Source organism: Megalops cyprinoides, chromosome 23 (assembly GCF_013368585.1).
Source record: "Megalops cyprinoides isolate fMegCyp1 chromosome 23, fMegCyp1.pri, whole genome shotgun sequence".
NCBI lineage: Eukaryota > Metazoa > Chordata > Actinopteri > Elopiformes > Megalopidae > Megalops > Megalops cyprinoides.
This window is the reverse complement of record NC_050605.1, coordinates 10,806,333-10,821,566: the sequence shown is the minus strand read 5'-3', so window position 1 is coordinate 10,821,566 and position 15,234 is coordinate 10,806,333. Positions and strand designations below refer to the sequence as shown.

Genomic DNA, 15,234 nt, shown 5'->3' with positions numbered 1-15,234 from the left:
GGAAAAGTTGGATGAAAAGGACAGATAAAGGCAAAGCACAAACAAGATTGAGTTGGGGAAAAGCAAGATGGAGAGAAAGAGAGAGAGAGAGCGCAAACAACAAGGGTGGGTGAGTGAGAGCAAGAGATTTGGAGTGCGAGAGAGAGAGAGAGAGAGAGAGAGAGAGAGAGAGAGAGAGAGAGAGGGAGTGAGCAGCACTGGTCAGAGCGGCGGGTGGTATGACAGCACAAGAGCATGCTCTCTCTCTCTCTCTCTCTCTCTCTCTCTCTCTCTCTCTCTCTCTCTCCCTCTCCCTCCCCCCCCCCCCCCCCCCCCTCTCTCGCTCGTTCTCTCTGTCTCTCAGTTATGAGCGGCTGTGTCGGGTCTCAGCCCCGTAGCTTAGCGGTAGCCGCGGCAGGACGAGCCAGGCCAGAGCCCCGGAGACGGCCGCATCAGGAGGCCTTCCTGTAGAGCGGCTTCCTCAGGACCCCGCCCGCAGCGCTGTCACAGACAGCCACCCTGAGTACCTACAGTCTCTCCCCTCTTAAAGGGAGCGATCCTAAACAAGGTGAGGCTTACCATGGCTGTGTACCAGTGGTTACTTTAACCATCTGACTTCTGTTTGCATAAATGTTAAAAATAGTTTGGAATACTAGCTGGTTGAGGTAGGTTGCTGAAGTTTCTCTGTTTTAGTCTGTGACTGAGAGTTTTGTTTGTTCCTATTTGTCATTTGGGGTTGTCTGAATTGCGATTTTATTGCTAAATACAGTACTGCAGTCCTTTCCTTGCTAACTGCTGTACTTCTTTCTAAAGTATTTGGGTGTTACCTCTGTGAGAAAAAATTATATTTAGCACAGTTTGTTACTTTTATATTGTGTGTACAGTGTGTCTGAAGGAAACCGAAGAACGGTTTCTTCACACTGTTATTTGGCTCACAGAGCAGAGGACTCACTGCCATTAATATGAGAGTTCCCAAAAGATAAGAATTAGAACAAGTCTGATCAAAGAACAGCAGAGACGGACTGGCACAGCTTGGATGAAATGAATGATAGACGTGGCACCATCTAACCTGTAGCCACAATGGCACTTCACTGGACTTGAGATTGTGTGGATCTTGCGGCAAACTACTTTAGGGGGGGTCGAGGAGAGAGTCTGAGCGAGATTTCTTAAACAGAGCGCACAGAAGCCCCACGAATTTAGGAGGAGACTCCTTCCTCCTGCCGATCATCGAATCTCTCTCGAGTTTGAGATGAGTTCTGAGATGAGTGATGAGTTTTAGCAGACTTCTGTTTGCTGAATGCACATCTCCCTGTGGAGATGTGCATTCCTACAGTCCCTTTGGTGGGCAGAAATAACTAGTAGTTTAGCAAGTAATGTGCTGTCTGCATAGCTCAGAATATGCTGATAGATGCTCACTACCCCACAATGCTTTTCAATTTCTGAGTGTAGTCCAGGAATGACAGACTGTTCACCGTTTGCCTGCGGTTGCTTGCATGGTTTAGGAGTTAAGTCTCAGGCAGCTGCTTTTTGGTTGAGTGCATGTAATCAGATTATTTCCATTAGGGGAGAGTTACTGTATAAATTGATTTTTTGACAGTGATGGCTTATTTTCTGTGTTTTTCAAGGCGTTGTGCATCTCTGAGGTGGATCATGTATGGCAGCAATCATTATTTACCAAGAAAAGATTTGTACTGGAGGCAACTCCTACAGATATCATGTCTGACTGAAGCCATTAGTCTGAGACATTGAACTTGGACTCAGACTAGATGTTTTTCTCTTTTTCCAAGGATAGTAAGAAATCTCTGGTTTCACACAAGACTTGGAAACAGCGTACACATGTTGCAAACACTCATGAAAACAAATTTTATTATGCTTTCATTTCTTCTGAAATGGACCTATGTGTTTTATGTAGTATGTGCATCCAGTTTGGTTAACGATGCATGTATCAGTATTTCATCTTTCGTGCTTTGAGGCTTGCTGTAAAAGAAAAGGCTTCCAGTTCCATGTGAATATTTTGACCTTCCTGTTTGGGTTTGACATGCCATTGAATGCTGTGTAATGCTGCCTGTTTCGTCATGCTAACCAATGCAATTTTCCAGTTGTTCTAATTACTTTGGTGTCATGCCAACACCTAGGGTGATTACAAAATACTGGAAGATACAAATTTTGTACAGAGTACTGGGTAGAGTGCAAATTGTCAAACGTAACTACACTAATGGAATTCTTTCACAAATACAAGCGACTACCAAAATACCCCACTGCAGCACACCCCAGGAAAAACAAGTGCCTAGAAAAAAACAATTCGCAACCCAAGTACAGATAAAAATTCCAGTCACAGCTTCCTTACCAAAATAGAGGTCTTTAGCAAAAGTCTGACACACACTTCTTGTAAGTTTGATGCAAGTTTGCTACGAGGTCGTGGCATTTTTTTTTTTTTTTTTTTTACAAATTCAAGGCAAGGTCACTTCTTGTGTGCAAATTAGACACACTGTAAATTTCTTGTGAACAGTTTCGGCTGTAATCATTCCTGCAGGCCCTGCCTGAGTGTTTCTCCTCTAAACGTGATTTACTAACAATGTTTTAAAAGTGTCGCCGCGAGGAAGGATGGAATAGCCATTAAGCACCCGAGGGAGGCGTAAATCCCTACAATTTACTGTGAATTTTCATCTTATTCAAAAGTTCAAATGAACTTTTGGAGTTCAATGACATTAAGGTGAAAGCGGTGTGTTTTGGGTTTGCCATTGTTGCTGTGCATTTGTGGATGGCCTTTCTTCAAAATGGAATTGACCTCTGGGGTAGCGTAGCATAGCGATCTTAAAGCTGAGTAATAAAATAGCAGTCGTTTTGTCTAAAAGATATTTGTTTAGTGTGCCTGCTTATTGTTTTGCTGTGCCTGCTTTGCTTGGTCTGTTGGTTCCCGCTGTTGTGGCTTTGAGGATTGTTGTGGGTTCAAGTGGTGAAGTGCCAAGGTGATCTCGTTCGGTGGTGATGGACCTTGACAGAAATGTTTAGAGACAAGTTCAAGTGTTTGCACTACAGCGGGCCTACCCACCCCAACAGAAGGAAAACAATTTTTTCCACCTCAGTGGGCTCCTGGCATGTTCGAATGTTGCCACAGAGCTCATCTTACTTTCAGGATGAGATACTTAGAAGCCACATGCTGTGCTATATTTGAGTGTAGGTCAGGGTGACTTGGCCTCTAAATATATCCAGCTTATTTAAAAATTCTGTCAAATTATGTTCTGCCCAAATATTTTACTGAAGCAATTCAATTGAAGAACCTTACTGAAAGCTCAGATTTGTAACTTGAAACTTTCTGGTTCCAAGTTCATTTTTCTCATTTCCGAGCAGCTGCATGCACAGACCTGACCTGATGTGGTCCACGATCAAGAAGAAAAATGTTTAGCGGCCTTTATTTCTGCCTTTTGGCCTGTAATTCCTTTCTTCTGCGTCATCTTCCTGGGCTTTCTCCATCTGTCTTATCTGTCTCATCACAGCCTGTAACAGCCTCTCACAGCCTGAGTGGGTGTGCCTGTGATCTGTATCCTTCCTCTGAGCATCACCACTCTCTTCAGCACTGAAACGCGACTCCCGCTCTCTGTATAACACCCTCTATATAACACGCTCTCTCTCAGATACCACTATATGCTGCTATATGAAGTACCAGGAGACTTGAGACTGGCTCAGAGTAATGATCTTGCTTTGTTCCTGGAAATATTCGGTTCTTCAACAAAACTGATGTTTTTTCTTTTAACACACAGAAGATTGCTACCAGAGGAGGGAGTGTTTGAGAGCATGTTTTGTCATTGAACCTGCCTGTGGAGTGGATGTAGCATACATGATATCAACTCCTACTGCCTCTGTCAGTGTCCCCTAGGCAAGGGGTTCTGATAGTGAATAACTTCGACTGCAAACAAAGACCCCAGTCATTAGGAGGCCTCTCTGAGTCCCCAGTACAGTCAGTGCAGGTGGGCAATGTTCTGTATCATCACATGTTGTGTGTGATTGTTTCCCTCCTGTCCCTTGGAACTACGCCACCCTCTCCCTGCATCTGGTTCGGGGGAACCTGATACCTGAGTCAATTCTGTGGTTTTGGCTGCTGTCCCATCCTCGTGTGGCTTCCCCAGCGGGGGTGCTGACTCTTCCGAAACAGGGGAACACAGAACTGGGGATCCCAGGGACAGAATGCTAGGCGTCAACCCCAGGCCGATGGTCGATGACCTGGAATCTCAGGACCCAGGCTGTGAGGATTGCAGAGGGAAGCTCTGTGCCAAGAGCCCTCCTCAAACAGTGAAGCAGTGCCGCTGCATCACCAGGCCTATTCATTTGCGCCACTTCACCAATCGTTTAAGCCATATGAAATATGCAGACGAAATATAAAGCTGTTTGTGCCTGAGAGACCCATTTGCAAAATTGTTTTGCCCGATATTAATATTGACATTTCAGTCACGCCTTTCTGGTCCACACAAATTCTATTATTGGTTGACCTCCAGCCAATCGCACATTTGCCTGAATTTCTTTCTGTCCATTTCGGACAGAGAAGAATGCCGCCTGCATGGCCTGGGATAAAAAGCAGTGAGGTTGATCCATGAGCAGCATGAATTATTGACCTGCACTTGTGGTATTTAATTCATGTACCTTATGGGAACAGATTGCTCAAGCATAACAGGTTATTGCATACAAACACTAACAACCTCCTTTAGCAATGTTAAAGTGTTTGCTAAACCACACCAAATAAAGTTGGAAATAACTGTAATCCTTTATGATGAGAGACAATGACACACAAATATGTTTCCTTTTCTTTGAAATATGTTTTCATATTTGTGAGTATGAAAATTTGCCATTGGTTAATAAATGTAAAAATCCAATGCGCTTCTTGCCTTTTAAGTGTCTCAGCTGTTATTGTTAAACATAAGTATGAGCCCTGCACAAGCAAGCCTGTTTTACTGTTGACTTGGAGCCACTGTCATGAGACCAGGAGTCAGTGCTGTGGGCCCGGGAATCACTGTTAGGTTGTTGTTGGAATAGTGTTTACATTTGCGAAGGCAGTTGCATCCCCAAAGCTTCCCTTCTTTTCTTAAGGGGAAATTTTTATTTACAGGTCCTGTCCAGGGCTCCACACAGGCAATAAATCAAAATCAAAACCTCACTTCACACCCTGGTAGCTCTCCGCAAGCCCCATTGCCTCCCGACAGCGCTCTCCACCAGCTGAAAACCTTTCATATTCTGGGGTTTAAGTGGTTCTAAGACTCCTGCTGTTTTTCCTAGCTGGTGAACCGCGGCCATTTGCTTCTGCCCTGGACAGCAGATTCTAACCTTTTTTCAGAGCTCAGTGCAGCTTTCTATTGACAGCTATTATAACCTCACTGGATCAAAGGTCACAAAGGCTAATACTCTAATGCATTTTAGAGAAAATGTGTGTGCTCTGTGTTTATTTGTGGGCTTCTTGCTGCTTTGGCATTGCTTTGATTGGTAACAGCTGAGAGACTGTCATTGGTGTCCAGCAAAAATGAGTGAGAGTGAGATTTAAGGATACTTTCTGTCCAGACTCATTTGACAGACTCATTTCAAATGGATTTGTGCTCTAAATGCAAAGGCCACAATGGCTGCCGGGTCTGTAAATCAGTCAGCTGGGCAGCAGGTCGACACTTCGATGTGGTTTCACCCTTAGCGCTGCCCTTAGCTGGTGGGCAGAACTCAGAAGTGACCTGCCCTGACCACACAAAATTGGAACAGAGAATATGTGCCGGATCACAGAGTAGAACACCAAAGTGGCTGGATTTCATCTCTTTCTGTTTATTTATTGAGAGACACTTTTGGCCCGGGTCGTGCCGTTGACTTTTGCAGGCTGGGATTTGTGTTTGCTACCCTGGTTCTTTTGTCTGTTCAACAGAGAAGCTTCTTGAATGTTTTTTCATTAAATGAACTGTGGCCATTGGAAGCTTGTGGAACAACTAAGAGCATTTGGGGGGTAATGGTTTATGCTTTGTTTTTTTTTTAAAACAATAGAGAATGACAGTTTTTATAGCCTCACTGCTGCTTGCTCTTTGGGGAAAAAATCTGGAGCAATCTAGACCTGTATTCAGATGATAATCCACAATATTTTGCTTCTCCATCACTGGGATAATTAGGTGAAATTTTAATTTGCATTTGAATGGAACAGTTTGCTCATGGACTGAGACATAATAAACATGATTTTGTAGAGCTGGTTTCAGAAAAATGCAATCTGTATTGAATTATTAGTTGCAATAGCTGTGAGCCCCTCTGCACCAGCTTCCTGTCAAGAAAATTTAACAAATGTCTGGATTCAGGAAAACATTTATGGACAAAGTGCTTTGTAATTCTATTTCAGAGCCCTTATTATATTTCTAAAATGCATCCTTGTAACCAAAGTATCAGTTACGTCTTTGTTGGTAATGTAAGCCTATACCTCATGGAATGCACTTAGACCCATGTGTTGTATAATAGTATTTTATTTATTTATATTTTGAAAATCAGTTAATTTACCTGCAGCTCTGAGTCAGTGGTCAGTTTTCCACCATGCATGTGAGCTGATTTTTTGAATGTGAACATAGCACCCCGTAAGATGCAAGTGGGCGGAAGCTGAGGATTCTGGGTTTAATCCAATCATTAACACCCGTTGAATGGACAAAGCTTTCGATAGGACCGGTGGCGGAAATGTCATCAGAACAAGCACAGGGTGAAGAGCTCTCTGGTCGATCTCACCTACTCATTCCCTCATTTGCAGACAGTGTTACTAAAAAAATCCTTGAGGCCTCAGTACTAAGTAACCTTCTCACAGATGTATTGTGTTGCAAACTTACAAATACATGTTGAGTTTTGAATAGTCTGGGCTCATTATTTCATTGAGACAGTGCTCCACAGTGCTCCACTTCTTGAATAGAGTATGTGCCTTGTTTAGTAAAACATGCCATTGAAATGCTGGTGATTTTGTTAATGCTAAATTAGCTAACCCAGCTCTGGGGCCATGAATACATAGTTTAACTGTAACACGTACGCATTGCTACCTGACCCATGAAAACACACTGCATTCTGGATGAGGCTATACTGCACATCAGTGGTCTTCAGCGGAGATCCACAGGTTTTCACTTTTCATTCCAACTCAGGTCTTCAGTACTTTGTGGCAGTGTAGCATAGTGGTAAGGAGCAGGGGTTGTAAGCAAAAGGTTGCTGGTTCAATTCCCCAGTGGGGCACTGCTGCTGTACCCTTGGGCAAGGTACTTAACCCAGAATTGCCTCAGTAAATATCCAGTTATATAAATAGATAACATTTAAAAGACTGTAACCTGTGGAAGTCGGTCTGGGTAAGAGTATAATGAAATTTTAACTGCATGGAAGTGTGTTTTACACATCTTTCCAGTTGTTAATCAGCAGCTTGTCAAAAAGCATCCCTGCACCCCTCAGGACTGTGGATCTCCATGGCCAGGTCTGGACAGAGATAAATTAGGGAAATATTTTATACTCTGAGTTTATAGATATATTAAAAAAAACACTTTTCTTTTATTACTCTACACTATGATTTGTTTCAGAGAAACGAGGGAGAGGCTGTGATGCAGTGAGGCACATGCGGGAACAGGGTGATACAAGGAGCTCCGTCCAAGAATTCTGAATGCAGAGCCAGACTTTTGTTCACATAAAAGCGTCTGCCAGACTCATAATTACAGCGACTCCCATTCATGTGTAAAACACAAAAAGAGAGCCGGGCGCTTTGATGAAACTTGGCTGGGAGCAGTCACAGGTAAAGCAGATGAGGAATCAAGTCATGCGCTGGCTGAGCAGAAAAGCCGTCTAGAGATGAGCTAATAAAAGGAAGTGAGAAGCAAGCTCCTAATGGGCAATGGCAATGTGCCTCTTGATATGATTTCATTATTTTATTATTTTTTTTTTTTTTTCATTTATTCTTTTTGGGATTTTAATTTTGGAGCTGGATAAGAGGCTGTTCATGAACATCCTTCAGTACATAGGTCGTTTTTTGGCATGCCTCTATTTGGCATGTCTCCTGTTGAAGGACACCTACACCTGTTCTGTTACTGTGAAGAATGGTAAGGAGTTTACCTTACAGTTTCATATGAGTAAATCATATTCACACTTCAAATTGATTTTAAATGGGCTATGCTAAAATAAGCCCCAGGGAAACTATTCCAGAGGCATTTACATCATAGAATATATATTTTATGGATGTGCAGTATTAACCATATTGAAAATCCAAATGTTGTCCCCCGAAGTATGCTACATTAAACTGTCTACTCATTACATTAAAGCTACCCTGGTGAGCAATTCCCTGTGTCACCTGCTCTTTAAAAAACATTGGGAAGATTCTTTAGTCCTTATTAATGACGTGAGTTGGGATACAAACACCGTGACATCCATTCTGAAGCGGTGTGTTACTCATTAGTCTGGTAATTGATAATCTCAAATGGAAATTCAAGCTCTCAAAATACCACGGGTTCTCCCGGTCGCCCTGCATAGATATGCTTAGAATGCATGGTCTGTGGGAGCAATTACACCCAATTACACTTAACGAGTAGTAATTGATCCCAATTAATTTCCCTAATTCAGGGGATGACTGACAGTGATAGAAAGCAGAGGCTGCCCTGGCAGTCCAGGGCCAGTCGACTCTCCTCTGTGAGATTACTGCTCCATTTAAAGCACGCACATAGCCTGGCGGGACCCTGGAATATGCTCAGTACATACAGTACAATTCAAAAGTTTGGAAACACCTGATTAAGATATTAGGAAACATGCATTCAAAGACATTTAGATCTAAAGACTTATGCTTAAATGCTTGAACTTTGTTTCTTACACAAATATAAATAGTGAAGTTGATGCCTATGTATGTATTTCTTTGCAAAAAAAAAAAGAATATATTTTTTGGGTACTTTGATGATTCTAAAATATGAGAACGCTTTTTGCTGCCTGGCTTTGGGGAGAGAGGGAGACATGCGGTCGCAGTGCGGCAGTCAGTCTCCTGCAGAGGGTGTGTCGGCAGGCCTAAGCACTGAAGGCCAGGGGTCACGGCCATGCCGGGCCGGGCCGGGGGTCACGGCCACGCCGGGCATAAGGAGCTCAGAGGGGGAGGGTTTTTTTTGAGGAAAAGCGGCCGATCCTGCAATCAGACACGCATGTAGCACAGTATAACACTGCGTAGCAAAGGTCACGTTAGCCACGCGTCAGACATGGGTCATTAGGATTTTTCCCCTTTTATTCATTCTTGTAAACTCAAATGGTTAGGCTTCACAAGGATTTTTGTAACGATGTATAAACGCTTATTTGTAGACGTGTCTCTATTGTCTGAGCTGTAATGCTTTGTGTGGAGCTCGCCGTCGCTCATGGTGATTCAACCTGTGAACGTGGTGACAAAAGTGGATTACGAGGCGGCCACAAATTAAATTTTAGGATTAACCCTGGAAAACATTTGAACTTGTTTCCTGGGTCAGGTATATGAGTTGAGTGGCTGTGTTTTCTTGTGTTGAGATCAGAGATCAGACATCGGAAACATTTTGACCTGCGTGTGGCATGCACCCAAAGTGATTTATTCTGTAACATTTAATTGTCTGTAAGGCATGGTTATGAGAGATGCAGGCCATTTCACTTTGGGGTGTGGCACTGTCTGGGAGCTATGAAGTTTTCCTGTTTATGTTTAATTGGTGAAGATAACATTTTTAATGAAATTGTAAATGGCTGAGATAAAGTATCTTGGAGGGACGGCAGTGTAGCACGGTGGTAAGGAGAAGGGCTTGTAACAAAGGTTGCTGGTTCGATTCCTCACTGCGACACTGCTGTTGTACCCTTGGGCAAGGTACTTAACCCACAATTCCCTCATTAAATCTCCAGCTGTATAAAACATGTAAAAAATTGTAATCTGTATAATTCACTCTGGATAAGAGCGTCTGCTAAATGACAATAATGTAATGTAGAATCATGTCAAGTCAAGAAAACTGTGTCTTAAAGCCTTCAAAATGGCAGGGAGCATTTTCTAGTGCTGAGCGGGAATGAAGAAAAAGATGGAGAAATGCCTCAGGCAGAGGAAATGACACCTCTACCAATTGCACACCTGATTGAAAAGATTATGTGACCCTTTGTCAGTCAGCTCCGTGCTCGGCTATGTTTTTATATTAATATCGGTCTCAGCTCAGTGAAGAGCAGCAATCAGAGGGTCATTATGGGTCATTATGATGTCTGCCAATGGCACAGCTCTATTCTCATAGCTGAAAACGAAGCGCCAAATGACTGCTGGAGGTCCAGACACTAATTTAATATTGCTTTAAATATCAAGAGTCAGACCGAAACACATTGAAACACAGTGAAATTGGAATCGGCATGACTTCAGAGGACGTAGAGTTTGAACATCCTCTTCATACTCTTAAAGTCAAAGCTCCCTGCTTTTATTCTGTCGTGGGATAAGGTGCACCGCACGGCACTTGATAACCTCTGTGGGTGGGGCAGGGAGAGGCAGTGCCGCAGGTGTGCTTGCATGTCCTTCAAGGAATGTGGCCCCGTGCCGCTTTGAAGCGCGCCCACCGGTGACCGTGGCACCCGAATGTGCAGATGGCATATTGGTCCAAGTGGGCTAAATCGAATCTGAGTCTCTCCTAATGTATGCTGTGGAAGTTAAGGCTGAATCTTACTGGACTGAAACGGGTGATTTAAAGGGTTCATTCAAGCCAACCCCTCGTTCTTTATGTTTGCCCCCCCATGCTTGTATTATTGGTGTTCTGGTGGATTAGGTGGTGAAGTGCCCTGAGTAAAAGCAAATCCTTTTTATTGCAATGGTTTAAAATTTGTCCGTGCTCTGGTAGTATATATTATTGCAATAGACCTGGCTGATTTTACTCCGCTCCATCAGTCATTTAATGTTTGGTTTTCCTTCCCCTCAGCTGCCGATCTTGGTTTCTGAATGCGTTTCTTTGCAGTTTCTAGCAAGTAAATGTGAGAGCTGGTGCAAGGTGCTGGCCTGTGTGAGTGAACCGGATGATGGTGAGTGGTAGGACGTCGGGTGTGTGCACTTCTGGCAGGCACTAATGCAGTGTGTTAGACTGGGACCAGACACGCTAAGTCCGCAGTCTTACCTATAAGACCTCCTGAAGATCTGTGTTGATTTCAGTGTATCTGATTGCCAGGTCACTGTAGCTGTCAATAGAACATTCAGAAAAACTATTTACCTCAAGGCCCCATGGCTGTTATAGTGATGGTAAATGTCTGTGTATTGGGCCCTGCACTGTGAATGCAGTGACTGTCTTTACTGTGTGAAGCTGTGTATGTGCCTGAAACCTAAACTGCAGCCTGTTTGCATATTCTTCATGGCTGGCTGTGTGCTGATGTGACCTGAATTCTTGAAAGCAAAAGGAAATTTTGGTATAATGCATCCAAAGGCAGCTTGTTCTGTTTACTTTGAGTATTAAACCCCGGGAGAGTGTTTGGTTGCCCACCAGCTTTGAAATTGCCGGTCGGCTGGTCACTTAATGCCTACCGAAAGGCACGCGCGTCGTCTGAAAAATGATATTTTTCTAACCCTGTCTCTTTATTATCGTAAGCAGCACGAAGTGCCTCCTCTTGCATCGTTAATCACCCGTAATCACCTCGTTAAGATCATCCCCTCGTTCAATCCGTCTCTGTTCAATGCACGTTCGCTTCCCGCCCGCCGAGGATGGGGAGGACTCCGCGGTGAAGAGAGGAGGCTCGTTAGGATTCTCAATGGTGCTCTTGATTAATCAGGAAGGAAATATGAATTGGAATCAGCGGGACGATGGCTTGGTGTTAAATTGGGTCTGGGGGGGGGGGCGGGTGAATACCAAAAAAAGCCAACATCATGCTCAGGTTGTTAAAATTCATATGACTAAACATTTGCAGATTTTATCTGCAGATTTGCAGATAGTGTATTGGGGTCCCGCACATTATTACCGACTGAGCCTAAATGCAGGACAGTTGCTCCCATCTTTGGTTGTTGTCAGGGGACTGAGGGGAAATTTTTTCCACAACAATGCAGAATGTTTGTGTGTGTGTGTGTTTTTCATACTCTCAGGAGCAAATATTTTATACTAAATATAACTATATAAATGTAACTTTAGGATGTTCCATTAGGACATCTTATTGTCTTAAGACAAGCACAGATTGACCACATCCCATGGATTCTACTGTCTCAGGTGATTTCTTATCTCTGCTCCTGAAGCATCCCATATATTCATATTACATCTGCTATGACTATAATTTTTCATATGCAATGCATTCTGTGAAGCTCTCTGTGACAATTCTTTTGTGAAGAGCGCAATATGAAATCAGTTTGGATTGACTGGTTTGCCTGGAGAATATATCAAAAGTTTTTCTCGTGACATATAATTTTGATATGTTCATTTTTTTTGCATTAGGCTTATATCATCTTGAGAAAGCAAACACAGGGAGTATGTTGATACTGTACAAGAAGCCACCGAGTTTTAAAATCAAAATGGCAGGGAATGCTGATTTGCGGTCTGATGGCTCTCGCAAGCGCTTATTATTATTTGTGATTATTTATTGTACTTATTGTCACTTGCGTCAGCACCTTGGAGCCGGCGTCTGTCTTCTCATTCTCTGTGGCGTGCTCCACGCTTCATTAAAGCGCTTTATGTGAAATCATATTTGGTCGATGGAAATGCCGTTCGGTCGGGCTCCCACACCTCCGCAGCTGGCAGGGGAACAACGGCGCCGTTCGATTTAATTAAACTGAAAAGCTAATCTAGTGCAGCCCTTTAAGCCTTATTAATCGAACAATAAACCTGCCGACCAGTCTGAAGTACGCCCCACCCCCCCCCCCCCCCCCCCCCCGGCGGCGTTGTACCAGGAGCGCCCGCGGACAGTGACAGTGCGGTGGGAGGAGCCTGCGGGGAGCCACGCTGGTTGTTTACTACCCTTGGGGGTGGGCGGGGACTTGCCTGGCGGACACGCCCGCTCCCTTTCCTCCTCACCGGGTCCCTTGATTCTGCCTCACCCTGGGTCCTCCCCTAATCTCCGCTAATCCGCCCCCCCTGCCTCGCTGTGTGTAAGGGTTGTGTTCCCCATAACTTGCGGCCAGCTGTATTTGTTTGCCAGTGGATTTCGTTCGCGGGCAATGTGGCTGTGGCACTCTACGGTACTGTCCTCTCCTGCCCCGATGTGTCGCCGCTGTGCTGTGTGTATTAACGGTGTGGTTGTGGCTGGCTGCATACGGAGCGCAGACTAATGCTTTCTGTCTTTCTTTTGTTTCTCCCTCCTCTCTTCCTCCCTCAATCCCTCCCTCCCTCCCTCCAATCCTACGGCTTGCTACACTTCCTACGGCTGCTGCTGTTCACCTCTTTCACCCACACAAACCCCTCAAAACCACTGCTCTCTCTCTCTCCTCCTTTCTCTCTTTTCCTGTTTCTTTTGTTGTCTGCCTTTTCTCTGTTGCTCTGTCTTCTCAATTACCGCCCCTTGCTCTGTCTGTCTCTTTCTTACCCTCTCTCTCTCCCTCTCTCCCTTTTCCCTGTTCTCCCTCTTTCCCACACACTTTCTCTCTCTACCCCTCCCCCCCTCTCTCCTTCTTTCTCACCCTCTTTCTCTCTCCCCCTCTCCCCCTCTCTCTCCCTTTTCCTCACCTGCTCTGTCTCACACCCTGCCCGCGGCAGCATGCGGAGATCAGAGACCACCCGGGGACATCAAGTAAGTGACTGCCCTTTGCGGGGCTGGAGGTAGCAGCAGGGTGGGGTGAGAGGGACACAGGGACAGCGCCCCGCTAAAGGCCAGCGGCCGGGCCACGTTGGTGGCCTTTCTGTGACCGGCTCTGACATGTTGCAGGCTCCGTGTCATCTACTGTACTTTCCACCTTCAGCGGGAGTAGGAGTTAGTTTACTATAGCATGTACTGGTTAGATTCATATTGTAACTTATTTGGTTCATTTCATATGTATTGGTCCTCTATTGATTTATCGTGCTTGGTATTTGTTTCTGGCTGTGTGTGCTGCGTTGTGAACAATACATGACCTTAACCATGTATGCAAATGTTCTTTTTACAGCGCAGGTAAATATGAACATGAGTGGGCTTTGTTGTGTCACAGGTTGTATCTGTTGACTATGAAAGGCATTTTCATTCATTCATGTCGGTGAAGCTTCCTTCTGGGTGGTGAAATAAATCAATTAATTAGCAGATCAATTAATTTGGTAAAAGGACAGTGTGAATATGAATTGTCTTTTGTGTATGTAGTGGAGGGTGAGAGCAGTCACCCCACCTGGCCTCGAACCCAGGTCTGCGGGGTACCAAACATGCGACTTTGACCGCGACGCCAAAGAGCCAGGCACGTTGGTATGGCAGTCAGAGCACAGCACTCTGTCACAGTGTATATGACTTATGTAATGATGGCTCTGATCATTCTTCCAAGCCTAATTAGAAATGGCTGAGTTCAGACCCCTTACATTGAGTAATGAGGGGGCCTCTGTGCTTGTGTTGGGTGACTTAGCAGTTAGGAGCTCTGACAGCTGCATAGGCTACAACAAGCCTGTCTGACCATGTGGTTTAACTGATGCCACGTTTGGGGACGACTGTGGTGGCAAGTTGGACTTTGTGCAAAGCACAGTGCTTTTTTCCTTAACTCTATGCAGTGAATTTAAGGAAATTTTGCATTATACTTTTTCACTGTCCCAGCTTTTTCAGAATAATGTCAGTGACTGCCATACTCAAATACTGTGCAAGAAGATGAAGTTTCAACTCACTGCTTAAACTTAAGGGCTAAGTGCATTGTGGGTAGCCTGGATGGAAGCCTTAGGACCATACTGTTGTTTAAACAGGGCTGTTCTCTGGAAAATGTACGTTCTACACCGCTCAATGTTTCCGATTTAAATTGAAGCTTGACATTACAGGTAGCTAATTTTAAAATGAACCCCAGGGAAAGCGTTTAATCAGACTCCCTTCTGGCGTTTATTTATAGATGCTTGGCACACGGCCGACCCGACACGGTTCCCTGGGGTTCACTTTCTCTTAGAAACGTCTGAGGCACCTTTCACATAGAACTGGTAAAGAGGTGAGTGACAACACAAGATGGGCTTGAGCCTTTAGGAGGACTTGTTTGAGTTTAAAATGGCCAGGCGTAAGAGTTCCCTGTTGGTCCGTGGCGTTCAATCCGGGTGATGAATGTGCCTGGCACAGTGACAGACGGTACTGAGGCTATAAATAACCACGTGTGTACCCGGGGTGTCCAAGTGTTCTGCAGAGGAAAACCGCACTGACACAGACTGGCCAGAGGGGAAC

General features: G+C 44.5%; 1 protein-coding gene across 9 annotated transcripts in view; it reads left to right on the top strand.

Annotated features, from left to right (window-relative positions):
* LOC118770297 (oxysterol-binding protein-related protein 8-like) overlaps positions 1–15,234 on the top strand; it is an 80,816-nt gene that overhangs the window by 25,830 nt on the left and 39,752 nt on the right. The window contains exon 1 of one of the 9 annotated variants that reach the window (XM_036517890.1): positions 489–547. The exons of 6 other annotated variants lie outside the window; for them this stretch is intronic. The gene's annotated coding sequence lies outside the window, so the exon portion shown is untranslated. Of the gene's footprint in view, positions 1–488; positions 548–13,050; positions 13,106–13,626; positions 13,654–15,234 lie in introns of those variants that run through there. 2 more of the 9 variants (XM_036517888.1, XM_036517891.1) reach the window with 2 other exon arrangements.